The 27991-nt window shown below is 33.9% G+C and overlaps 1 protein-coding gene across 6 annotated transcripts in view; it reads right to left on the bottom strand.

The window, feature by feature from the left end:
• The window catches only part of 5-ht1 (serotonin receptor), a 120684-nt gene that overhangs the window by 49169 nt on the left and 43524 nt on the right, over positions 1-27991 (bottom strand). Inside the window, exon 1 of one of the 6 annotated variants that reach the window (XM_083083617.1) lies at positions 7256-7383. The exons of the other annotated variants lie outside the window; for them this stretch is intronic. The gene's annotated coding sequence lies outside the window, so the exon portion shown is untranslated. Of the gene's footprint in view, positions 1-7255; positions 7384-27991 lie in introns of those variants that run through there. 6 annotated transcript variants of the gene reach the window in all.

Here is a 27991-nt window from a genome sequence, read left to right as displayed (position 1 = left end):
TAGTGAAGTCCCTCGGTTTAAAATCGACGATCCTGCCGGATCGGCGGATTTCAATCGATTTAAACGAATAGGAGGAAGGAAGCCGGGTCTTTTATTCCCGGCGCAAATGTTTTATCGGAGCATTTTCTGGTTTCATAAATCTGCAGTCTGAAGCGTTCTTGATTCAAAGAGCATGAGATTACTTTCGATCTGAAATATGATGTGAAATATACTATCTCTAGATATATAGGTTCTTGAGGTGAATACCGTACGATTATTTGTGTTATATATGTTTCTTGTCTTTCGCGATGCGTAGAAAAATATTCAATTCTGATCTTATAATTGTGTATATAAATTAAAAAATCTATCGAGATATATTTAAACATTAAGTATATCATTCTACAAAAATATTTAATGTGCTTTTCATATCTTCTAAAAAGCACCTGTAGAAATTTTTATTTTCTTTTTTATTACTCTGTGACCCAGTATCTATTTAATATCTTCGTAGCTAATGTAAGCGAAAATATCGAAGAGAAAATACATACTTCTTCATGAAACATTTACATTTTCCTTATGAAATATTTTTATGAAATGTTTTCGAAAGAGCGTTTTTGCCTTTTGAATCGATTCGAATCAACAAAACGTAGAAACATTTGGATTTCGCGCGACTCCATCATTTTCTGATGAGAGTAGAAAGGGGCGAAAAGCGAGAACTTTCATACAAATTTTCCAAAATAGTCATCACACAACCTTTTCCTATGTCATGTGTTAGAATTCGATTGGTCGCAATTTACGTGAAATTCGAAATGATAGAAAGAGTTATAAGTGAAAAGTTTATTGACATTCACACGCGATCTCGATGACGTGAATAAAACGGTACTCGCTTCTCTCAATTAACTGTAGTAATCCATCCATTCTATTTTTTATTGGAATATATCCAAAGCCCTGCGATTCCATTGCGAATGATTTTTAAGAATTCTATAAAATATAATGGAGAATTGACATCGTGATGTCGACCGCATATTGAATTACACAGTTCAACAGGACTTTGCGACTTGAATCGAATTCATTAATTCTTGTAATCTTTATGATATCAAATCCAAATTCGGCCACAGAATTGTTCTAGCATGTCACAATTTTGACAAAAACAATATCCTTAAAAAGGAGTATGTTGGCAATATTTAAAGTACCATAACTTTGAAAAATATACTTGTAAATAAAATTAATTAATAAATATAATTAATAGGGTTATGAAGTCTCAAAAGTGTGATTACATTTTAATATAAATTTTAAAAATTCAAGGGAATAAGATATTTTCAAAATGGAGATAATACTAGTATAAAGATGTTACACGACGCTTATTAATCTATATAAATCCATAATTAAATCACGAAGAAGGAATGGTCCGTACGCATCCTTTGCATTAATTCGAAAAAAAAATATTTTTTGTCAATTTGTTTTTCAAAAATCATTATTTAATAACATCAAAATTTATATCTCACTCGAATCATACATTTATTCACTTCCTATTTTCTCGCCTATCTTCTCCTTTCGTCAAATCATTTTTACCTATCCGCTCGTTGCACTCAGTTATTTATCTCTATGTCATCTCATGTAACATCCCTACACTATACTACCTGCATTTTAAAAATACCTCGTTCCATTGAATTTCTTGGATTTTATGTTAAACTATGATTAGAGAGATTCTTTTGAGATCTCATAGGCCTATAATTATATTTTCTTTCAAAGTCAAAACACACCTTTTCAGAGATGTACATCATTTTTCTGAAAATTATAACGTGCTAGAGGGATATTATGCGGACGGATTCAGCAAATCTAGAAACGATAGATTCAATTCCGATGGCAAAAAATTAAATTTTATCATATTATTACACAGAAAAAAAACAAGTCAAATCAAAACTTATATACTTAAATTAATGTGTTCATTGTTCGTATATACGCAACAATCTATAATCTTCTTAGAAGAATTTAATAATTTTAAATTTCAACAATATTATAGTCTTATTTTAATATTGTAATTGTTATCTCAAGAATATATAATTATTTAATTCTACTTTAAGAAAATTATAATCTTTGATTTAAAAATGTTATTTTCTATCTAACATTGTTTCTTTTCCACTCAAGAAAATTAAATCTTAAATCATAAGAATATATTTTTCTTGATTGAACTATATAAAATGGCTTCATTCAAGCAAGCAATTATTTAAGCAATTATATTTTTCTTTAATTAACGCAATATGATCTCATTTCAAGATTTCCATGTTAAAACTAAATATATTTTCAAAATAAGAATGTTCTTTTTTTCTGTGTAAATTTTATCGTATTATTAGCCGTTTACTGCAACTCGAAGAACTCGTGATTACATTAAAGATAATTCGATAATCGGCGACAAACGCGAGTGTGGATTTTGCGTACGATACAGTTAGATGAATAGTTGCGGCACAATTACGGAGCTTTCCTTCGTTATGCACGAGTACATCAGTCATTGTCGTCTCTAAAATGAATTTCCCCGAGTTTGTATAATTTTCACAAATAAGCAGATATTCTCTCGAGGAATTTGTCGCATATCCCGCCGCATGTATAATTATATTAAATATCAAACAATAATTTAATATCGCTCATATCATTGTCAAACGCTTCGAATACTTAACTCGGAGATAATCAATCCCGGTGCACAACTTTTTGTACGTGTACGCGAAGGAAAGATGATAAATGAACAAAAATATCCCCGGCAAAAAATGTACGATAAATAGAAAAATGAAAATGACATTAATTCGCTTTGCGTTATACGATACAAGATTTCCTCTCGAAAGCTCGGGGACGCAGGTGACGGAAAGAGGGACAGCTCGAATGGCGGTCCTCGCTTTTCTTTTTTCCTTCTTTTTTTTCGTAGTTACGCGTGCGATGCGGTTGATGAAAAATGAGATGCGAAAATGTCGACTCATGAAACTTTCAGTCGCACCGGTCTTAGTTTTCCTTGGCGAATAAGCGGAGCCGGAAGACGGTCCGCTTGACTAATCGCTGCGTTAGAATTACACGAGGAGGCTAATGCGCGATTACGTGGATCCATGCACATTGGTATCCGGTTCGGGCTGCTTCCTCCCTTTCCTCTCTCTCTCTCTCTCTTTCCCTCGGTCAACATTAGCCTAATGCAACTATAAGCATCTGGTAGCGCAACGAAGAATTAAGCTGTACCAAAGCATTACCATAAATCTAATTACACTGGGAGTATCGCGGCATGCCACTTGTAACGTCGCGTGAACATTGTAATGTTCTCGCGCCAAAAGCACCACCAGGCAAGACAAACACGCCTGCGCGACGTTAAGTTCTCGCGTGTAATTAATTAAACGCGAGATGACAGACACTTCGCTGTCAGAGTGTGTATATAGTATACAATAATAGCTCCTTTAGCCGGTTTGCGCGCGCGTGCACCGGAAACTTCGGAACAATATACATAGCTCACATATCAGAAAATGTAACAGAGGCGTTACGATGACGCTTGTTGCTTGTTAGCGGTATACGAGAGTGGCATAATCATGCACTTAGGGAGATTAATGCGCGGAACATAGGAAACTCCGGCACCGAGTACATGGAGTTTTCGATAATTTCGCGTAAATATTTTAATAATAGGTATAATTAAAAAGAAGATTTCTTCCTTTAAATTGTTGTTGTAGCGTAAACGCTAATTAATGTTTAGCAAAGATTTCCATTTTTGCAATTAATAGACACGCAATTAATAGAATAGATTTTTACGTTATCGTTATGAACAGAACGCGGGTAATAATAAAAGTGGCATTCGTCTATATTTATTTTGAGGCTATTCTGTCGTTACCTTCACTGTCCACTTAACACTCTTACACTCGCGTACGTATTTAACTTCAAGGAAATCAGTTATATGTAACCGTAACATTCTATCTTTGTAACCTTTAGAAAATCTATCTACAATAATTAGACTTGCTATACTTGATTATTATATTACACAAATGACAAAATTTATCTTTTTTTTTTGCAACCTGAATCGAACCTATTTCTTGTAGATTTTTTATGCTGGATCCAAACCGGCCGCACGTTATAATTTTGAGAAAAATGGAACTCTTAAAAAGGATTTTTTGACAATATTTAAAGTAACTTTGAAAGCAAACATAATTCATAGACCTATGATGTCTCAAAAGAATCATCAATAATTACACTTTAACATAAACTTCAAAAAATTTAACACAACGATGTATTTTGACGTAACATAAAAATAAATAAATGAATGCAACGAGTAGATAGATGAAAGTGAATTGGCGAATGGAAAGGATAGGCGAAAGAGTAGAGAGTGAATAAGTGTATGATTCGAGTGAGATAACGTAAATTTTGTTTAAACAATGATTTTTACTAATCTTGAATTAATCCAAAGGATATGTACGGACTATCATCCTTCGTAGTTTGGCTATAAGTCTATAAATTAATAAGCATCGGTATGAAAATGTTACGTAACATCCTCATACTGTATTATCTCCATTTTGAAAATACCTTGTTCCCTTAATTTTTTTAGATTTTATAAAGTGTAATCACCGATGATTTTTTTGAGACTTCATAAACTTATTAATTATGTTTGCTTTCAAAGTTATAGTACTTTAAATATTGCCTAAAACATTCATTTTTAAGTATTTCTACCCTATTTTTTCTCAAAATTGTGACGCAGAGCAATTCTGCGGTCGTATTTAGATTTAACATGAAAGAAAATTTACAAAAAGTAATGGATTCGATTCAAGTCGCAAAATTCTGTTATTTTCGAGCAATCTAAAGGAAGCATTTGCATATTGATCTTATCGAGTTAACACGTTTGTTTACTCTTAATTCGGCGTTATCTGGGTACATGAGTGTGTGAGCGTACTTTAATAAAATCGAGCATAATCTTGCGATCGGTTCGAGCAACGTAATCCTGGAGAACAGATGCGGATAGGCGACTTTTTTATCGGTGTTGTCAAAAACTTATATTCATGCATCTATTCAAGTTAAAGTCCCAGCTGTTGCCCTTTATCGATATACATGCCACGTTTTGGAAACTTCGGACGCGCGCATGCACTTAATATATTATATGCGATATCAATGTCGCGTGATTCCGTCGTCTCGTCGCGAAAACGACCTTTTTCCCATCCCGAGTGAGTATCGCGTCACCCGTCATCGTTTCCGCGAGAGAGAATCGCGAGAAAACTGCGATACTTGGGAAAGGAGCCTCTAAAAGCCCGTCGTTAGCGGTAAAAGCATCGATAATGTACGGTGTGACGTACGAAAATGCTCACGTTGCCGGCAGGTAATCTAATATTACTTGGCAAACTTCGCCTTCGAGGTCACTCCGTCCGCGGGTTAACGCGAAATATTTTGCTGCTTCTGCAGCAATCGCGCTAACCTACCCCTTTATTGACTTTTGGAGTTTAGTCACGCCTCACTGCACTTTTAACGAGTCGCAGCTTCATATGTGCTCATTGCGCCGACTTTGCCTCCGACCGTAATCTCGCGGACTCGTTTGTTGTAACTACCGCTGTTTTGTTTTTCCCTCTGTATACCCGATGTATACACTGACTGAATTGTAAAGTACGGAGGAATCGTGAAATGCCGAGCTATTGTGAGGATTTTTATTCTCGTATGCTTCTTAGAATATTTAAAATGTAGGATCCATACTGAACCCTCAGATTTTGAGATACAAAGATTGGAGATTTAATAAGAATAAAGATATCTAAAATTAGAAATTTAGAAATTAAAAATATCTGACAAAGGAACCTCGCGAGCTGGAAAAATGCGATTTTGATGAAACTTTATACACATGTGGGAGAGGTAAATAGATGAATTCAGAAATTTTCAAATGCGACCCAAAAACGATTCTAAGAGGTGCAACCATTTCTCATATGTAAAACGGTTTTCCTCGATATATATTCAAAATTATTAAAGATATCAAAAAGTGCTTTATGCAAAATTTTTATGGTAAGAATATCTCTATTATAATTAATCATATTAATAAAATAATTCTTTTCAAAAATAAAAAAAATTTTTGTCAAACAATTTTTTTGCAATTTTATTAATGTGGTTAATATTTATTATTAATTATTGTATTATTTATTATTAATTAATTAAAATAGAGGTGTTTTTATGATAAAACTTATATAAAACATTTTTTGATACCTTGAATCTTATTCGAGATATTTCTAAATATCAATATCAAGCATAAGGAGGAAATTTCTTTTAATAAAAATTGGATATAATTTTCTGTATAAATCTTGATGAATAGAAACTATATGAAATTCTCGTCACACTTTCCAATGGTGACAGAGATACATCGCTAAATATTAAAATATTTTAAATTATTATTTCGTATTATTTATATATGCCCTTTCTATTGTTGAACACATGTATGAAATTTATTAATTACCTGATGATAAAATAGCAATTTAATCGTAAAAATTTTTGCGTCGTCATGCTTTGTGCCAATAAGCGAAGCGCAATATGGATTATATGAAGCATACAATTTGGTTAGAGAATTATTAGGAGTTCGCGCTACGTTCAACAAGTGTTCCAACCAACCTGAGCTTAGAAATAGTCCACTGGGATTCAATCTATGCACTGTTTATATGTTGATGACCAGCATAACGCACAGAATTTATGAAGTGATTGCGTTCCTCGGTTGCTAGTGACCCGTAAGATGGAAAATGAGCGCGTTTTTAAGTATGATGATACAAAATTTCGCATATTTGCAAAATGTTTCGCATTTTATAAAATTATCACGACATATATATATAAATATATATATATATAAATATATAAATATATATATATATAAATATATATATATATATATATATATATATATATATATATGTAATTAATGGACACAAAGTATATAAAAAAATTTTACAATACAGGTATAAATGAAAATATTTTTATGGTTCTTAATAACCTTAATTCTTGAATTATTACATAATTAATTTTGCAAATAAATTAAAAGAAGAGAAATTTTCTCTGTTAAAAAAAATGCTGAACCCTGAATTTTTTCGAAAATAAATGTCCACTTGACATTTGTGTAAAATGTCAATCTCTTGGAGAGCAGTTTATAACACAATCGACTAAACTCCAAAGTTCCCTTCGACTAATCTCAATGCAATAATTGCATAATAGTCTTCGTTCTAATTACTATGCGACTAAACTGAATGCATGATCGTTATTGAAACTGAAATTCGCGCACGCCAGACTACTTTGAAACAGAAGATCTTACGGCATATCCATGTTCCGGATCCATGTTCAAGTTACTGAGGCGCACTGGACCATCAGAATCGAGCGTATTGGATTTTCGGGTGAAACCATGCAATTCGACGAGCATGAAAGTCAATGCAACAGTGTCCGTGTGAAGGCGTGCATTCGCGCTCGTTGCCCGCTCACAAGCTTCCCCTCAATTCGTCGATCGGGCTTCGTCGAATTTTCGCAACGCGTTGCCCAACATCCATCCCGATCCCCCGCACCGTCTGCCGATTCATCCCTGCAATTAATAGAGAAAACGTGGGGCCGACTCTTCCGCGCAGTCGCTTTTACGCTACCGAATTTCACGCGTAAAGAAAAAAGAAAGCGAGAGACAACACGAGGCTGACTCATTAAATTTACATCCCGTTAAGTGCAAATTTCGCGCGAAGAGGAGAGGAGGAGCCCGAAATTCTCTCCTTCTCTCATATGCCGCTAACAATAACGCGCATTTAATGAAAAGCTGCGCGGGCGACACCAGAGATACAAAGCTACTGTACTCTCGGCTCAGCTCTCCAACTTTTGTCAATGTTGCAGATGAATGCGAAGCTTATGGCGTTGCGCCCGGAATTTTTCGACGATCCATATATGTGGGGAACTTTATACGTTCAATTTTTTCGAAACCAGTTTCAACAGACTGGTAGTTCTACATTTTATTTTTACGCAGCAAGCTTTACGTCGACGTAACGCGCTTGTCCAAAAAAAGAAAGCTGTATTAATTTCGGTATATTATAACATGAGATGTATAAGATACATGTTGATTCAGAGAAAAAAATAAATTTTTACACAAAACGGAAGATTGTTGCGCGATATTATTGACTGAAGATAAAAAGTTGACTCTTTCGAATAAAAGCAACAGTTGAATATTGATCACTGGAGGTAGGAAGAATCTCAATTAGATATTTTATTTTTAGATTTTAGATGAATCTAAAAGTAGATACATATTTAATAGCAGTTACATTTCAAATCTTGCTATTTCTTTACAACTGTTAAAATTAACTATCGGGTTTTTAACTCTTAAAAATTCTCAATTAGCTTTATATAGAGTGTTTAAGAAGGAATAGTAAATATTTTTATTTTTGGGGGATCATAATATCGATTAGTCTGAGTAAAAAAGTTTATGTATAAATGTGTCCAATATATCAATGGATGCGGAGATACAGTTACTGGCATTTACAAAGCTATTATGAGAAATAATACAGAACGATAAATGACTTATTGTTTCTATTTATTGACTATTTAAATGACATACAAAAACACAATAATTTACAACAGGTACTGTTATTACAAGAGTTACAAAATGCATTGAGATTGATGTGTGGTTTTCAAACAATTAGTATATAAATTATAAATTATTTGTAAGTTATTTGTCAATTACATGTGTTTTGTCATTCAAATCAAGTCAATTAATACAAACAATAAATCATTTATCGTTCTTTAATACCTTTCATAATGGTTGTATATTTGCATCCACTGACAGTTGGAAACATATTTATCTAAACTCTTTTAATCAAGATAATCGAGAGATGTTACAAACTTCCAAATATTTACTATTTCTCCCGAAACATCCTATATAATATATAAATAAGTTGTGCATGTATATATTTAAATTTCTTGTATAAAATACTAAATTAATTAGTATAATCAGAGAAAAGCAGAATTTATTTTTATATGAATCCAAGAAACATTATATATTGTGTAATATTAGTGTAATAAGCAATTGACATGACACGCAAGGTATTTTTATTTTAAGATAAATAATTTATGAAATTATTAACGAGAAAGAGATACACTAGCAATTATAGGGAATAGAGAAAATTCAGTAGAAAAGAATAATTATAGTCAGACGTCAGAAGTTAGTAAGCGCGATTTCTTATATTCGCAATTTTTTCCGACAATGTTATAATTTACAGTCGACGCGAATTCAAGCAAATATATATTTACGGTCTACAAAACACGAGATGTTCGCGCGGTGTTCCCGAAATCCATTATAAATACATATGCAAGAGCGTTATCAAGAATAGGCGTTGCGCTACATTGCACATGTACACTTCATTATACGCGACTGTTCTGCTGTAATGCCACCTCAGAAATGGTATATGTGTCTTTAGAATTGGAATATTGCTGCGCCGGAATAACTATTCATTTCTAACTGAGGACAGGTATTTCGTGCAGAGTCCAAAACTGAGTTCGCGTAACTTCTTACGCCTGAAATTTGCAATTTTCGAAAGTTAGAAGTATGCGAACATGCGTTCTTGAATTCTTATTAAAGTTTGGTAAATATTTTTGCAATATTTATAATTATTTAATTAATATTATATAAACATTTTGATACTATAATCTTTATAATATTATTATTTTAATATTATTTTAATATTAAATTTTATTATTACTTTATATATATTATTTTTTGATCTTCTATTTTATTTTTATTTTATATTATCTTATATTATTCTATTATTATTTTATATTTTGGTTTATTATTATTTAATATATATTTTAATTATATTTTAATATATATTATATATTTTAATATTATGATCTTTTTAAAGCAATAACTTTTAAATTGTAAAAGTAACTATATATATTTGTAATACATAAATATATATTTTCTAATATTGATAAATTATTGAATAATATTATATCTGAGATTAATTCAGCAAAATATTCAGTACAAATTTAGTTAAATAATTTTATATAATGTGCCGTATTTTATCAAAAAGTATGAAATCGGCGAATTATAATTTGTTCTTCGTATTAAAATTCTGCGAAGGATGCTCAACCATTTTAATGACCAACAATAGGATACTTACAACCAAGTCGGTAATAAGATACTTTACTGTAAAGAGCATCGAGTCAGTTTAAGCAATGCCACAATAGTCTGCGAATACTGAAGGGACTATTTATAATCACTGTTATATATCTATCCAGCAGAAAGGAGGGATTATGGGAGAAACCGATGGTTTTGTTAAAGTAGAACTGACGTGACCCAATTCTAAGAAAGGGAGGAGTTTATAATATTTACAAATTGTCATACATTTTCCAGCGATATTATTTATTATTATATGCTTAAAATTGTTTAAAACGCTATCATTGGCTTTATAAAGATTTCAATATTTCAAAATTCCTAAAACTTTCTCTAAATTTCTCTCTCTCTCTCTCTCTCTCTCTCTCTCTCTCTCTCTCTATATATATATATATATATATATATATATATATATATATATAAAATATGGAAAATTTAGAGAAATTAAGAGGATTATATTGATAATTAATGATAAAAAATAATTAGCACCTGTTCCACGGGATATTCTTTCAGATATTACATGAAAACTGTCTCCTCTCATTCTTTGATCAAATAATTTACACGGCCGCCATTCTTCAGTTACCTCTCGTATAACACGTTGCAGAAAGTCCCTTGTGAACTGCCATAGAAATTCCTTTCGCATACCGTCTTCGTTATAAATTAGAGATCCACAATATCCGTTCGCAAAGCCACTTAAACGCGAGGGGGCTCTTCGATAGAGCTTTCGAATAACGCGAGGAAATCCTTCGGAGGATTCCATACTCCGAAGGATCCTATGTGAGCTAAAATGCGTGCCAATATCTAGTAATAGTGCACGATTCCTTCAAGCGCGTGTTCACGGTTCAGATCTAAGATTAATCGAATGTCTAAAATATTATGTTTTATTGCTATCTCGGAAATTTCGCATATCTTTAATTAATAATTATTTCCCATCTTCGTTATTCTCTAGTCTTATATCGATTTTATCAACGTGAATTAATTTATTTAACTATTTAATAATTAATTAATTTATTTAACTATTTATTAATTAATTAATTATCCTTAGTATATTAGAAAGAAATAGTTAAAAAGTTTAATTCAATTTCTCTTTTCCATTATACTAAAATCAGCTTTGAAAAATAATCAGTTAACTTACTACTAAGATTAATCTTTCTTTTTAGTTGTGGAAAAAAATAAGTTAAACTCTGCAGTAATTAATCAAGATAGAAACGAGATCGGCTATAAGCGAAGTTTATTCATAATAAATTATAACTCGCCGGCACGCCCCAATTCATATTGTATATATGTAAAATTTTCAAAGAGAATCACAGAACTACAATACAATAGTAGTAAAACTCGGGGAGAGTAATCGCAAACCTTATTTTTGAAACTCGCTTGAATACTATATTTTTTAGTCATTTAATTAATCGTTAGAATTATCTTAATTATTAGAAAATTAACATCGAGAAGGGCTCTTATCGCAAGAGCCTTCAAACACGAAAGCAAACGCAAACTGGTACAAGTTCATAACGTTGCTACTAATTACGATACTTTAGCTAATTAAAACCACGCATTAAACGAGAGTTTGCTCACGGCGGCATAACGTACAGTCCCGTTATTGTTTTGCGACCAGACTTCCGGCTCGTTAAATACATCGGTAATACAATTTCCCCCTCCTCCCCCCTCCTCCCCCCTCCTCCCGCTCCTTTCTTTCTCATAGAGAACGAAATAAACGACCGGAGTTTATTGACTGAGTAAATTAAGACCGCGGAAGTCGGAGCTGGCTTGCATGCTACGCTCGCTCGATCCACCACGCGAATTTCGTAGAGGAGAATTAATCGTGCGGAGGCAGCGGGAGCGTTCGTACATGACGGAAACACCAGTCGGTCAGTCGTGCTGACCGCCGTTTCTCTCCGTGACAATTTTCCGGAAGCCCGTGCAAGTAGATCCCGTCATGTGGAAGGAGCGACTAGTCGTCGGTTTCCTTCCTCCGTCGAGTAATCTGCGATTGCGAGCGGAGCGATTTCAACGGAAGCTTTTTTCTCGATCTCGCCTCTCCTTTCGTCGGCTATACCGGATTCTTGCGCTGACGTCAATCGGAGAGGCACTTGTTTATCGCAGGCACTTTGGAACTTTCAGAGACCGCTCGATTATTAAATGTTCTCTGAAATTCTATGGTCTCGCGCGCACTCCGTGGTATTAGTTCGACGTGGATCGTAGTATTAGCCTGTCTGTCGGAACATTTGTGTGTACTTTCAGAGCCCTTTGAGAGCCAAGGAGAACGGCCCCACGAAAATGCTGCCGCCAGCTGAGTCTCATTTACGAGTAAATGCGCACTTACGTTTTACGAGAAGGGCGTTCTACTTTACGAGAATATTTCTCTCGCGCCAGAGGCAGAAAACCCTTCGCGTATTGGGTGTATTATGATCGAGTTTTATTCGATTGAGAGGGATGCTTAATTAATTATAACAGTGTAGCTCGCGACTTTATATAATTTTATATGAATTTGAATACAAGTCTGAGTATATTTAAAGAAAATCGTTATTCTTTGAAATAGACATTTTTCTACATCAATTATATATCAAATTATTACGTGCGAAGGTTCAAAATAATTTTGATATTATTATTAAAAAGTAATTTAATGTTAGGGTATTAATTTGAATATAAGAAATGTTTTTTATCATTACGAAAACAAATTTATTAATATTTCTCTCGCGCTAGAGGCAGAAAACCCTTCGCGTATTGGATGTATTATGATTGAGTTTTATTCGATTGAGAGGGCTTAATTAATTATAACAGTGTAGCTCGCGACTTTATATAATTTTATATGAATTTGAATATAAGTCTGAGTATATTTAAAGAAAATCGTTATTCTTTAAAATAGACATTTTTTTTAATCAATTAATATATCAAATTATTACGTGCGAAGGTTCAAAATAATTTTGATATTACTATTAAAAAGTAATTTAATGTTAGGGTATTAATTTGAATATAAGACATGTTTTTTATTATTACGAAAACAAATTTATTACGTCGAGCAATAATTGCTTATATTTACAATAAAAGTACATTACGTACATTACGATCGATTATGAATAATTTGGGATTCACAACGTCAGAAATAAATTGGAGAAATTATATTTAATATTTTCTCTCTCAAAGCAGTTACTAATATATTGCCAGATATAAACTTTCATACACATTTATCATCCTTACCACGTTTGTCTATCTCAATTACACGGCATAGTGTTTAATAGCGTTATATTGATGTGCGCTCTGTGTAACATATTCATTATTCATTAACATGAAATATTAATCATATTGCATCTCGTATAATTACATGTATTTTGTCTATGTTTATTAATTATCATTTAATTAATTACGCCAGAGTTTACATTAGTATATAAACTGCATTATTCATCGTGATGCAGTTGTTTTGAGCGGAAAAATATTTGCAGAGGCAAGTTTGCATCAGTAACGCGATTTCGCTTTGATGTAATCCTCGCAAGATGCCGGTCGGTTTACACACCCCTATTCGTATCCGTCTTACTTTTACGTCGGCATTATGAAAAAACTTCGTCGTAATCTTCTGTAAATTTGCCCGACTGGAAGTTTCCACTTGCATAAGACGCTCTGGGCTTTTCCGAACGATGGAACGTAACAGTACGCTTAGATTGAGTGGAAACTTTGAGGTTGTCAACTTTGTCACAATATTAATACCACACCCTGGCAACTCAATTTATCTATAAATCCATACTATCTGAATAATAAAATGAAACAGTTCCGCTGTGCATATTATTTTCTAAAAGCAATAAAAATAATATAATTGTGTGTATCGGATTCTCGACAGGAGTTAGCGCGTGAATGAAAAATAAATAATGTGAGGGATTTAATAAATCTGAACAAACCTAATATATAATAAAATAATGGAAATTCCATACAATATTTTTTTGTAATTTTACTTATTAGAAGATTCTTTTCGTTTCAACTATATTTTTAATAAACTTTATTTATTTACATCATAAAAATTATGAAAACTATTATAAAAATCTTTTTCATATGTGCAATATAAAATATACGCTGACTTTTATACGTGAACCGCCAAGAGATATTATAAAAAAATGTAAAGTAATGAAGTAATGAAGTCATATAAGCGAAAGTTTCGATAAAAAATGTCAACGAAAGCGCAGACACGATATGTCTCATTGGTACCCAACCGCTGAAGTTATTGTCTTTTTCCCTGCAATTTCTTACGGTTCCATACGTATCATAAAAAGGCAGAGCCGCCCTAATTTTATGTGACACATATATGCTGAAATTTCGAGCTTTTCATGGTAATCCATGCGAGACACTCGCAGAAATGTCGGGATGACGAATATAATCGCGCTTGCCGGGATTTCTAGATGCGCATATAAAATCCTTAAGTGTCCCATATTTAATTATCTCGTGGAAATTCCGAGAGATTATTCTGCGTCGATTTTTGATTTAATTTCCGCGCCATTTTTTACTGCCGATGATATTTCCGGTTAAATAATACGAATGTAATAAATGTTTTTTTTTGTTTCGTCGATAAACATCCTTTCAATATGTATGGGGCTCTTCTCAGAGTGATTTTTGCCGGCCTATGGAGATTAATTTATGAGAATTAAGCGGCGACCCTTTTTATTATGCAACTGCATTTTTCTCGCGGCGGACAAAAATTTTTGAATAAATATCCCATGCATGCTAATTAGACTTTTTCGTCCTTTGTCCTCCGTTGCAAATTAAATAAATTTTTAATAAAAAATTACAAGTCATCTACCGTCTCTGTGCGAGGACTTTTATTAATCTTACTGTGACGCATCACGTTATTGCACTTGACAACGGAAGATATAGCGTACAATTTTAAAATGTAATATCTATATTAGAGGAGCATTTTCTTGACGATAAAAGGATGAGAGAGGGATAAGAGTAAAGAAAAGGATTAAGCTCGCTTGTTTATGTACAGCTCTTGCGATCCTCGTAAATCGAGAGATCCTATTATAATCTGCTCTTTGACTTTAATCCTTTATTCGCAAGATCTCAAGGATAATCGAAGACTTTAACAAATCGCTGTCTTATTTTTCGCCGACACTTTATTTGAAAGTAAAGAGAAGAGAGGAGAAAGAAAAGGGGAAAAAAAGGAAAGAAAATTTATATCGCGTGAACTATTTGATTAATCGCTCCTCGCTGGAAAAAGGAGCTCCTTCCTCCGACGATCGACTTCTCCCTTTGATTTCGCGCACTAATTATAACTTGGCCATTCTTACGCGATGAGAACGAGAGCCTTGCGAGGCATTTCCGCGCAGACAGGCGCGCTGACCCGGAAGAGGGGCAAACTTGAATTACGTTCTCACGCGGATGCTGAACCTCTTACGAGTTCCGCGGATAACATCCCGAATACTCCGTCTCTCCTCTCTCGGATATCATTTCTCCCAGAGCTGATCCGCTCAGCCGTGATGAGACATTTTCGGGGCGGAAGGCTATGATCCCCGATAAGTGATACGTTATCTCTCCTTAATATTTCCCGGATAAACGTACGTCATAACTCCATGTCCGTAATCGGGAGGCTCGCCAGGAGATATCAGTTTGGCTTTATACTCCGATTTAGCCGCAGAGAGCGAGCGAGCGTGTATTATTATTGCTTTGCGTTTATGGCAGCCGAATGAGCCGACTCAGACAGATTTCGTTGCGGCAATTCTATGGGTGCATGTATGAGAGAGAGAGAGTCGCATTCACGTGAACGTTTGGGACGTTTGTGTAAGTGCACTCGTATGCGAATGTGCCGAGAATGCATGGTGAAGAAGCCAGATTTCCCCGCTCGACGCTTTTTACAAGCCGCGCACACCTGCTTTCAGTTTTTATCGCGATAAACCAGAAAAATATATACGTGTTTGTGTGGGAAGATGTATAGGGTGTAACGGAATAAAAACAACACGGATGGGGAATGACTCTACGCGAGCTGTATACATTAATGTTTCATAAAATTTGAGCCCACGGCTCGGGGAATGGAATTGACGGTTTCTGTTTTTTCGAGTTTATCGACCTTCGCTTATTTCTATATCCCTTTATTCATAATAACTAAAAAAAAAAAAACAATTTTTTCTCTTCTTTTTCAATAAAATAATTCTAAAAATAATTCTTCTTTATATCGCGTACCTTTATTTTTTTTATTACAATATAACGTGAGTTCAAGTAATGCTGTTCAGGACTTTAAAGATTTATCGGTAATATAATATTTTGCATCGTTCAATGCGAATATTACAATTATTATTTATTTCTATAATTTTCTTTATAATTTCTTCTATTTTTCTATTACAATATAATGTGAATTCAAGTAATATTCTTCAGAACTTTGGAGACTTATCTGTAATAATCTTTTGCATTCTTCAATGTATCACAATTATTATTCATTTGCACAGAAAATCGAAAATGCGATCTGTAATCCATCCTTCGATTTTCTGCGAAAATAATAATGTCTCGTAAAGTAATTCTGAAAATAATTTTTTTTATATCGCATCATTTTTTAAATATAATTTCTCGTTTATTGCTTATAATTTCTTATAATTTCTCGTTTATTGCTTATAATTTTTTATAATTCATTTATAATTTTTTTGTAGCTTTTATTTTTGTTATTACAATGTAATGTATTTGTTTACTATACACAATATAATGTTTAATACTGTTTAAAACTTTACAGACTTGTCTGCAATATTATCTTTTGCATCCTTCAATGTACACAGAAAAAAAATAAGTGTCAAATCAAAACTTACATACTTAAACTGACGCGTTCATTGTTTCGTACATACGCAACAATTTATAATCTTCTTAGAAGAATTTAATAATTTTAAATTTCAACAATATTATAGTCTTATTTTAATATTGTAATTGTCATCTCAAGAATATATAATTATTTAATTCTACTTTAAGAAAATTATAATCTTTGATTTAAAAATGTTATTTTCTATCTAACATTGTTTCTTTTCCACTCAAGAAAATTAAATCTTAAATCATAAGAATATATTTTTCTTGATTGAACTATATAAAATGGCTTCATTCAAGTAAGCAATTATTTAAGCAATTATATTTTTCTTTAATTAACGCAATATAATCTCATTTCAAGATTTCCATGTTAAAACTAAATATATTTTCAAAACAAGAATGTCCTTTTTTCTATGTAAGTATCACAATTATTATTCATTTGCTCGGAAAATCGAAAATGCGATCGCATCTGTAATCCGTCTTTCGGCCTTCTGTGGAGATAATAATGTCCGTTCTGGCGTTCGTAGCTGCGGCAGTTGTAAATCACAGCGTGAGACAAGAAAATATGGATCAATAGACCGCGTGCAACATTGTGCGTGCGTGTTACCGCTTCACTAGTCCAGCGCAATATGCTACATTATAATTTCCGCTCCATACCGCGCATATAATAATGTAGATAACATGCCAGGTGTATAATCGCGATATAAAGATGTTGCGAGAAACGATTGCCTTCTTCCTGCACGCAATTAATTCCTTCTTTTAGAAACCATATGTGTATTAAATCATTAGAACGTCGGAAGGAAAGTAGTTGAGGGACGAATGGAGAGAGGAATTTTTGGATGATATCTCGTGCAATGCACTCTTGATTCTGGAACATATGAAAATAGAATTTGTATTTTAAGTAAGCGATATTAGGACATTTCGCAGCCCTAAGCCATTTACGTCATTTTGAAGAAATTCACATACATGTGTGCATCTATGATTGCCCCCAAATTGTAAGAGTTCTCTTTTATTTCAAGCATTATATATTAATTTCTGATATAACAAATGCTCTTAATTATTTATTAAGTCTCACGTAGTGTTATTATTATTGAGCTGCAAAGTGTGCTTCAGAAGAACATAAACGTTTAGTGTAAAATGCACCTTTACATATGCTGCTCATACTTGAAAGTGCAGTTTAATGCATATAAATGCAATCGTGTGCTTTTGGAACGTGCATAATTCATTTTGTGCCTTTTATCAACCTCCTTCCACTCCTATTGTAATATATCCACGAATTCCGCGATAATAATACTTTTCAACGATGCTCCGGACACTCTACCACTTCTGTTTCAAAATTTATATGCGCGGAATGCTTGATGTAAAAATATACAAGTGCTATAAATATAAGAGAAATAAATACCAACCACTGCATAAAGTGCACAGTAGATATTAAATTCCATGATTTTTATATATTCAATTTTTTAATGATTTATCACATATTTGTATCAAAGTTTTTGCTCAAATAGTCTTATTTATAATTCAATTATCTACAATCATGATTTATAATTTAAAATTTAGATGATTTTATTTATAAATACAGTGTGTTTGAAATTTCAAAAATATATTTAAAGTATCTAGAATAAAAAAAAATTTTGTTTTTTTATGATGTTTCAATATATATATTTAAATTTAAATATTATTTTATAAGAAACGTGCATGTAATAAATATTATTTTGACAGCATTGTAAGCGTAAATCAATATATCATTAATGATAAGCACGTTTCAGGAAAATTTGTTCGACACTTTGTTATTTAAGACGTAGGGCGTAAGGAAATATTTAAGGAATTCAGCAATACATAGTCGACCTAGAATGCTAAGATAATTAACGATTGAGAGATGAGCGACAGCAAAAGACGGGGCACGATTGAGGGGATGCGAGCGAGAACTAAATAGGCAAGAGGAAGTTGAGGGAGAAACGAGGTTAATCGAACATTCGGTACCGAAGAATTAACTTGGATAATGGGATTGATATCAAGGGTTGTTCCAATTTTAATCAAAAGAATCCTCAACCATATCTCGATCGCTTAAAAAAAAGAATTAACCTCGCAATTAACTCCCGCAACTCCTAGCTGCATATGATTGCATATTGCACTGTAGCTCCAAATGCACCTACGATGCGTATCCTTTGTAAAAGTACGATTGAATTCAATATCAATCAAAATTAAATTAATTTTCAATTTCAATTTTAATTAAATTATTTGTTTCAATTAAATTTACGAATGAGATATGATAAGGAAAAGTAGATAAAACTTTTTTCCCTCGTTCCATCGCTATAAGTATCGAGTGTACCCAGCATTTCGTATTAAGACGTTGGTACCACAAATAAAGAGCGCAGAAAAAGAATTCAAAGTTTCTCGGAGAAGCAACAATAGCCCACCGTTGTCCTGACACGGTTTTGTTACCGTGATTGATGCATGAGATCGTCTCGTGGAGGACGACGACGACGACGACGACGAGAAGGCGGAGAGAGAGAGAGAGAGAGAAGCGCGGCGGCCATCGCGTCTTTCACACACACACAATCTCGCGAGAATAAAATCTCTTTAAAAGCACCGACCGACGCTTTAAAAGCATCGACTCGCATTTATTTTTTCTCGAAATAATGCCGGGCGACATTTCGAGAAGAAAAACGATGGACATTATCATGTTTAGTAGACAGCTTGCGTTCGCGCGAGCCCGCGAGATATAGATAGAAAGTAGAAGGCAGCCGCCGTCGGGACATTAGCCAGGTACATTTTGCGCGATATCATAAATCTTGGGGTCGTTATTGCTTTCTTCCCATAATTCCGCTATCGCCGCGTCGTCGCGAACTTTGCAATCGGCTTAGCGAGCGAGCGAGCGAGAAAAAGAGAGAAAAGAAGAGAGAGAGAGAGAGGAGAGGCGCTTCATCGACATTTCCATAAATATCCGATCGATCGTAATTATTAATACTTCCCGGAAAATGATTTCCATCGTGCTCGCGCGGCTCATTATTCCAGGGGCACGATAGGATCCACTAAAGTATGATCTACAATTCTTTTTTCCACGGAATATACGAGAAATTACGCCGGGCAAGTTTTATGTACGTTTTCCACTCTTCGGAAGCGAAAAACTCGCCGATTGCCATCTTCCAGGCATGAAATCAATTTGTCGCCGGCGAAACGATCTGCATCTTTCAGCGCGATCGAAGTTTGCTCGTTAAACACTGAACAAATTGCCTCGCTCGATTTCGTTGACGCGATGAAGATACGACACGCGCGATGTTTCAGATATTCAAGTGCTCAATCGACGAACTTGGGAAATATCTCGAGGAAATTTCTCATCATCGAATAGTTTGTACTAATGATTCAATATCGCGTAATAACGTTTAGCTCTTCACGGACTAATTGCAATTTTTTCCACTTACATTATCATGTTGTACATAATAATTTTTAATAATTTTAATTGCGATTTTTTCTTACATTATCATGTTTTTTTGTTACATTATCATTTTTCACAAAAAAAATTACCTTGTATAGGAATTTTATTTCTCGTTAATTGATATGGATATATTATCACAGAAAAAAAAGGACATTCTTGTTTTGAAAATATATTTAGTTTTAACATGGAAATCTTGAAATGAGATTATATTGCGTTAATTAAAGAAAAATGTAATTGCTTGAATAATTGCTTACTTGAATGAAGCCATTTTTATATAGTTCAATAAAAAAAAATATATTCTTATGATTTAAGGTTCAATTTTTTTGAATGAAAAAGAAACAATGTTAGATAGAAAATAACATTTTTAAATCAAAGATTATAATTTTCTTAAAGTAGAATTAAATAATTATATATTCTTGAGGTGATAATTACAATATTAAAATAAGACTATAATATTGTTGAAATTTAAAATTATTAAATCCTTCTAAGAAGATTATAAATTGTTGCGTATATACGAAACAATGAACGCGTTAATTTAAGTATATAAGTTTTGATTTGACACTTATTTTTTTCTGTGATATTTTTCTCTTTTTACATGACACTTTCTTTTCATTGGAATTTAGATAAAAAATTATATTATTTTGTCGATTCTGCCTATCCAATCCTATTCTTTCATACTGAGCAGGCGAAAAGATTTTTATCCAGCTTGAATTATGGCTCGTTCAGGAAAATGTTACTCGTTAATCTGTCTTATTTTCGGGAAAATAGGATTATTTGATAATTAGATCTTCGGTTGTTATCCGGTAACAATACGTACGCTACATTTTCGATCACCGACCGCGTTTCTACTGCATTTTCGTTCTCCCGCGACTGTTCCGCGGGAATTCAATTATTCCTCAGGAATGGCCCGGCCTGTATTTTGGGTAGAACAAATATGTGCATTATCGCGGTACAGTGTGCTTGTCACTTGCATGGAATTACATTAATTTCCCTCCGCAGGACACAAGCTGTCCGGAATTTGTGGCCTAAAAGACCGACACTGGTAGTTTACTTCTCATGTTGTAGGTACATGTTGTAGGTTACGCTTTTAAGTCTCGTGACAAAGGATTAGACGTCTCATTATTATGTAATTAAGGAATGTACCCTTTATTATGTAATTAAGGAATTTTGCCTGTCAATTGCTGCTAAATTAAAATACATAATATATTCAATATTTATTATATCTCTTTCTACGATTTTTTTTCTTAGATAAAATACATATATAATTCATATAAAAAACATTGAAAAATATTAAAAATTATTAAAAAATAATTAAAATTATTAAAAAATATAGTATTAAAAATTAAACATATGCTTCTAAGTTATTTTAAATCATTAATAATAATAAAAATATTAATAAAGTCAATTATAGGTTACTATAAAATAAGAAAAATTACAAACTTGCTCGAAGATTGCTGCTAATGTACTTAAATCTCTAATGACTGGCGACTGACACTCGAGCACATATTAGGAAATAATTCATTTATGACTATGTGGGATTGAAATTGCTTGGGGGTACTTGAGATTAGCACGTCGTTAATGCGCAATTGACCTACAATCAAAAGCAGAACTGTGACATGTGTAACATATAAGAGGTCAGCTGCAATCGACTTAGTTAATGGTGACGCAAATGCTGCGATTTATGTGAACTAAATTGCGGAAACTCGCCATTCGCTCTGTCTTATCCGGAAGATGAGGCGAATATTTGCTGATGAATACTATAAATTATACTGCGGTCTCTCGCTCTACTCGTTGCATTGTAGTCGATGCATAGTTGCAAAGTAAAGTCCGCATTTGCCTTTGAGTTGAAGTAATATTACATTTGAATTAAATAATATAAATAAATAGCTTGTTATTTTTCTTTAGAATTAAATTATAATTTTTACCACAAGAATTGCGCTCAAGAGATATTATATAACTCGATTATTGATCTTTCCTCTCCGAGAGGTTTTTCCTTTAGATTTATGTAGATTACAATATTCAGTATTATCATAATATCTAGACAGTCCCGCTTCTATCTTTTTCTTGTCAAGTTTCGATTTCGCGTCAAAAGGAAGTGCGAGATCAAGCTTTAAGTTCCATAAAGCATACGAAGCACCGTCTCTTTTAGCCGCGCGAAATAGCCCCACGTATAGCATCACGTTACCGTTCTTTTATACTTCATTCGATCCTCGCGAGCGAAGCGAAGCCGATTTTTCTCCCCTTTAAGGATCCGAGACATAAATGTCACTAGTCGTTGCGAGTGATGCGATGCCGACCATGTCGACATGTAATAATGGCAAATCGCGGTAGCTGACATATCATTTCGGGTTTTTCCCATCATAAAAAGAAGAGCCTTTTGTTCTTCAGATTGCATCTCAAAAAATTCTACATTATGAGATTTAACGGGCGTAATTATAACGTTGCCAGGTTTACGAGGAACAGTCCAAACTTCCATCTTGGTGGTCGTTAATTCGATATTTGTTGACTCAATTTTCCGCCGACGCAAAAGGATTTTGCGTCAAAATTAACATTCTCTGCTTTCATATATATACATATATTGAACATACGCATCCATAATTCATAGCAAACTCGGAATAATTAAGAAAAGTCCTAATACGCTTATGAAGAGTGCCGTGATAAGTTTGCTAACGCGATTCCCTTACACGGCGGATACCTTTAGGCTACCAACTCTAACACGGTGTTCTTCTCGCGTGAAGAGCGTACAAGATCTAATTTATTCAAGGCTTAGTAGAATACTTTACGCGATGTACACACCTACGACCCAAATGCAAATATATTTACTATATCATATTTCTCCTACTTTTAATCGACGATTCTACAACGAGAAAAATATAAATAATAAATAGAAAATAGAAGTATACTTTTGTATTAATTTTCTGAAGAAATTACATATTTTTAGATTTTTAATATAAAATATATAATAAATATATAATATATATTAATTAATATATAATAAATATATAAAATATATTTTGAAAATATATGATATATATTAATTAATATATAATAAATATATAAAATATATTTCGAAAATATATATAATATTAATTAATATATAATAAATATATAAAATATATTTCGAAAATATATAATATATTAATTAATATATAATAAATATATAAAATATATTTCGAAAATTATTTTCTGTTTATCAAAATTGTCAAAAATATTTCGTTGAATCAGCTCGCGCAAAACAACAAGTATTATCCGACACTATCAATATCCCTCGAGACATATCTCTCGGGGTGATATAAAATCGCGACGGCGATCCACAATCATAAAACGCGCTATCGTAAAGTAGCGGCACAGAAATCGCTAAAGTAAATGGCGAATGATATTCTCGCCGCCGATTTACTTGGCGGATGCGAATGTTATTGCTAGAATCGATAGCGTAATGAAATATCGATACGTATGAAGACTATATTTCCAAAATATGTCATCTTTAACGCAAGAATCGCGTTTATACATTGGATATGTAAGCAAGCAAATTTTATTGATTGTAATAGATTTCAATTTAAATTGGGAGACTAAGCGAGACACAGGATAATGTAAGTTGTGAGGCTGTCAGAAAATATCTAAAAACATATCTATATGTGTGTTGAAGAGGTAAATATATAAAACTCTTTTTTAGATTATTCACTAACGTAATATCGAGAGGATTGCTGATATGAATATTGTTTGAGACAAACTGTGTTACGCTTTAATAAAGACGGAATGCGACTTTTATATATTCTACAAACGTTGTCTTGGAAAAAAACACAGCGAATTCAAGTCGTCATGTCAATAAACAAAAATACCGAATCGCTTGCAATGTATTTGAATTGCTTGCTCCTTTTTCTCTCTCATTCCTGAGACTCGATCAAACATTTCAGGTGCGTCCCGTATGTACGTACGACCACAAATACGGAGAATACACGTCTCACTATTCCGAGGGACGCACAATGGGAACGCGGCGCGACGTTCTATTAGATCGCGGAATAATCATCGTCCTTGTCGAAGGACACAAGGACAGTGCTAGGTGAATCTATCATGGCTGCATGGCAATATTCAATCGAATTGCCAGGGATCAACATGCGGGGCGTCGTCCTTTGTGCTTAGAAGCCGGAAAACATTATCTTTCGTTACGAACCTCTAGTCCGACCCTCGCTGTCTTTGTGTAGGGTCTTCTTTTATATTTTCGAGAAATGAAGATGGCGAGGAGGACTGATGGAGACGAGAAATGAAGATGGCGAGGCGTCCACTGATGGAGCACAGAGGACAGAGGATGATGATATCCCTCTATGTTGGATGCTTCTGTTTCTAAACTCTGCTTCAAGAAGACGGCGAGATAAGAGATTAAAATCGCATCTCATCCCTCTCTCACCCTTCAGTCGACGTTTAAAGTAAATCATGCGAAATAAATGAAGTTGTAATTATATCATCGTGTGATGCAGATCGATCTATGTTGGATGAAATAGCTTTGTGGAGCTCATAATAAACAAATAAATTGTGAACGTGTTTTTCATAAGGTATAAAATGTGAAATGGATGTTTTAATCTTGGAAAAACCGGAGGCAAATTACAAATTAGAAATATATATATTTTTGCTAGAAACGCAAAAGCTATAAGCGATAGCCGAAGATAATATTGTAATACATATGACATATTCTCTTAAAAATTGATTTAAATAAAACAGTTTTAAATGCAAGTAAAAGCAGAATAATAGACAATGTACATAAAATATGTATATGTCTGGAAGAAAAAGGAGGCGAGCTGAAACTTTCATAAAGATGAAAAACCGAGAGAGCGTTTGCAATGAAAGATATTGAAAGAGAATGGAGTTGTAATCAGAAAGGAAAATTTACTTTGACGTCTTCGGATATCTGATATCAGCCAAGGACAGGATGTATTTCATAAATAAAATCATGTTTTTCCATCATAATGGAAAGCTTCCGGGAAGGATATAAACTCTGCAATATCAGGAAAACGAACGATTGAAAGCCGATGAGTTTCACTACACGTTTCACTACTCGGAAGATCTTCGTGGGTGAAGCTAAGGGCTCGAGCAAAAAAATCAAGAGAGAGATTGACATTTAGCTTGCATATGAAAAGCATATTTCGATATGCTCGCTTTATGTTGCGTAGAATACGCGAGGAGAATAATATTTAACCTTCGTGGAGTTTCGAAAGATCGTAAATGTTACGTGAGCTCCTCTCAAATTCGAATTCTGTGAAATATTTCGTCGACAAGATGGGCGAGACAAGTGTCGCGCTTTTACCTTACAAATTTTTATACTTTTCCCTCTTCAATATTTATTATAATACACGAAAAATTTTCCTTAATACATCATTCAATCTTTCTATTAATTATTATAAATTATCTGCTGATCTGAGATTATGTAATTTGTAATAATCCAAACAATATCTCTCACTAGATAGTAATAATTGTTTAATATTGATCCGTTCACTCAAATTTGTTTTATATTTTATTGTACACGCAAGGGCATTTTAAACTTGTTTAAATAAGCAATTAAATAATAATCGAAATTAAAGCAGGAGCTACATGGATGTTATTTTATAGGATATAATTTTTCAATTATAATACTCGTTTCTAGAAGATTTTTAATGATTTCAGATGATTTGAAATTCCACAAAAAATTCTCGATATCTTTACTTTCTTCTAATAATTGATTATTTGCAATGTTCGAAATCTGTTACCCTTGTTATCGATATCACTATTCGTTTCGATAATTTGCAAACTTTTACCCAAGTTAATATAACCTTGATTTAACTTTGTTACATCTTCCAAAAATCCATCTTCCAGCTGATAAATTATTACGAATGTCTACGAATAAATACACACTCGCAAATAATTGCTATTATAACACATCACATCTACTTCTTCCCCAAGGTGGCGATATATCGCGCGTTTACAAGCGGTCTCGCGCATTTATCATAATAACAGACGGGCGACTAACTTTTCCGCTGACTTCATCGCGCAATTAGCATCCCTCTCCCCCCATCCCCCCGCCTTTCCACCCTACGAACTTGTCGAAGAGACAAGAAAGGGTGGCGGATTCGAAATGCACGATGCAAGCGCGAGTAATGACGTTACGGAACTTTCGACGACCCCGGAGTTCTACTCTTGCCGGGACAAGAATCGGCAAAGCTGAAAATTCGTTAGGTCGGACTTTCGGGGCTCGAGGATATAAGTTCGGAACACTCGCACGCGAATAAACGTGGATTGTCGTCGTCGACGACATTCGGACGCCGATTCGGGTCACCGCCGCCGGTTTTTCCGCAGCCGCGCGAAAAGCAGCGGCGGTTGAGCGGGAAAATGGCACGCTAATATCTCACGATCTCCATTAGCGATATTCTTCCTCGCCTCTAACGCTGCTACTTTCTAACCGACGAGCGCCACCGCCCGCAATCAAATAATGGAGCGCGGAGTTCGTCGCGTGTCCAAATAGTTTGAAACACGATGGGATATAAATCTTAACGATGCATGCAACATCGGAGACACGGTGCTGCATATTTTTCCTCAATTACATTGCACGAACGAACGAACGAGCGAGCGAACGAATGAATGAATGACTGAGTGAATGAATGAATGAACGAGCGCTTTTATCAGCCCCTATGGCTGTGGTGCATATTACGAATTATCAGTGTTAAATGCATTTGTTGGATCGCCATTTATTCCATTACATTGTATATTCGATTTTATAATATTTGTGGTTTTACAGGTTTTTTTTACTTCGTTCAATCTGTTTGCTTTATTTGGTAAAATAAATATCTATAAAAAGATGTTAATTTAATTCGCTATTTAAAAATTTTATACTAAATTATCGATTTATTTATGCGATAATTTGTAATAATTTGAACGCCCTGTTAAATTGTATAATATCTGAGCAGATAATTAATTCAAATCACTTCAAATATATTGAATTGATTTAATTTTTAATTATTTGAGCCAAGTTCCAAATTATTAAATCGATCATATTTTGAAGACGCGAAGTAAAAAATATCACGGGGCGAAGACAAATTAAAAAAAAAAAAAAAACTGCTGCGACTATCTAACATGCCTATAGCGCGCCCAAAATCGTCCATTTATCGGCCATCATTCCCGTCGGAGAAAATATTTCGAGATATCGAACGCACGAACGATATCCCGCGAATAGATTGATTAGCTTCGACGATTGTAGGAAAAATTTCCGCGCTTGAATTTATTACGTCATAGCGGGGAAGAGAGACGGGAGGGAGGAGGGGTGAATAAAATGCGTGCGAAACAGCTGGTCCCAGGTCGAAGTGGATTTATTTGGGCGTTCAATCTTCATTTTGGCATCGTAACGCCGCTGCGGCCTTCGAGTTGCAATGCTGACACGTGAAAACGGATACGCGCGATTTCGACGTCGCGCAAACGACGTTTCCTGCAGTAAGACTGCGAGGGAAGTGGCGGGGGAGACGACTGTTTCGCCCAGATGCAGATGCAGTACTGATGTTACAAGGATTTGAACGGGTAACTCGCTGCTTCGCCAGCAACTACGTACGTATCTTGCGGGGGTGAACGAAAAGCAAGTTTTCCCAAGACGTAAACGGAACAAGTTTTGCGCTACGTAAAGCAAACTCTCTGGACTTCTCTCGACTTCTCTCGTTGTTTTTATTAAAAAAAATTAACCGAAACACGCAGGATAT

This window comes from Camponotus vicinus, unplaced genomic scaffold (genome assembly GCF_025532165.1).
Source record: "Camponotus vicinus isolate PSW18456_S1 unplaced genomic scaffold, iyCamVici1.0 SCAF_12, whole genome shotgun sequence".
Lineage (NCBI taxonomy): Eukaryota > Metazoa > Arthropoda > Insecta > Hymenoptera > Formicidae > Camponotus > Camponotus vicinus.
The sequence above is the reverse complement of the archived record's forward strand: the minus strand, read 5'-3'. Positions and strand labels throughout refer to the sequence as shown.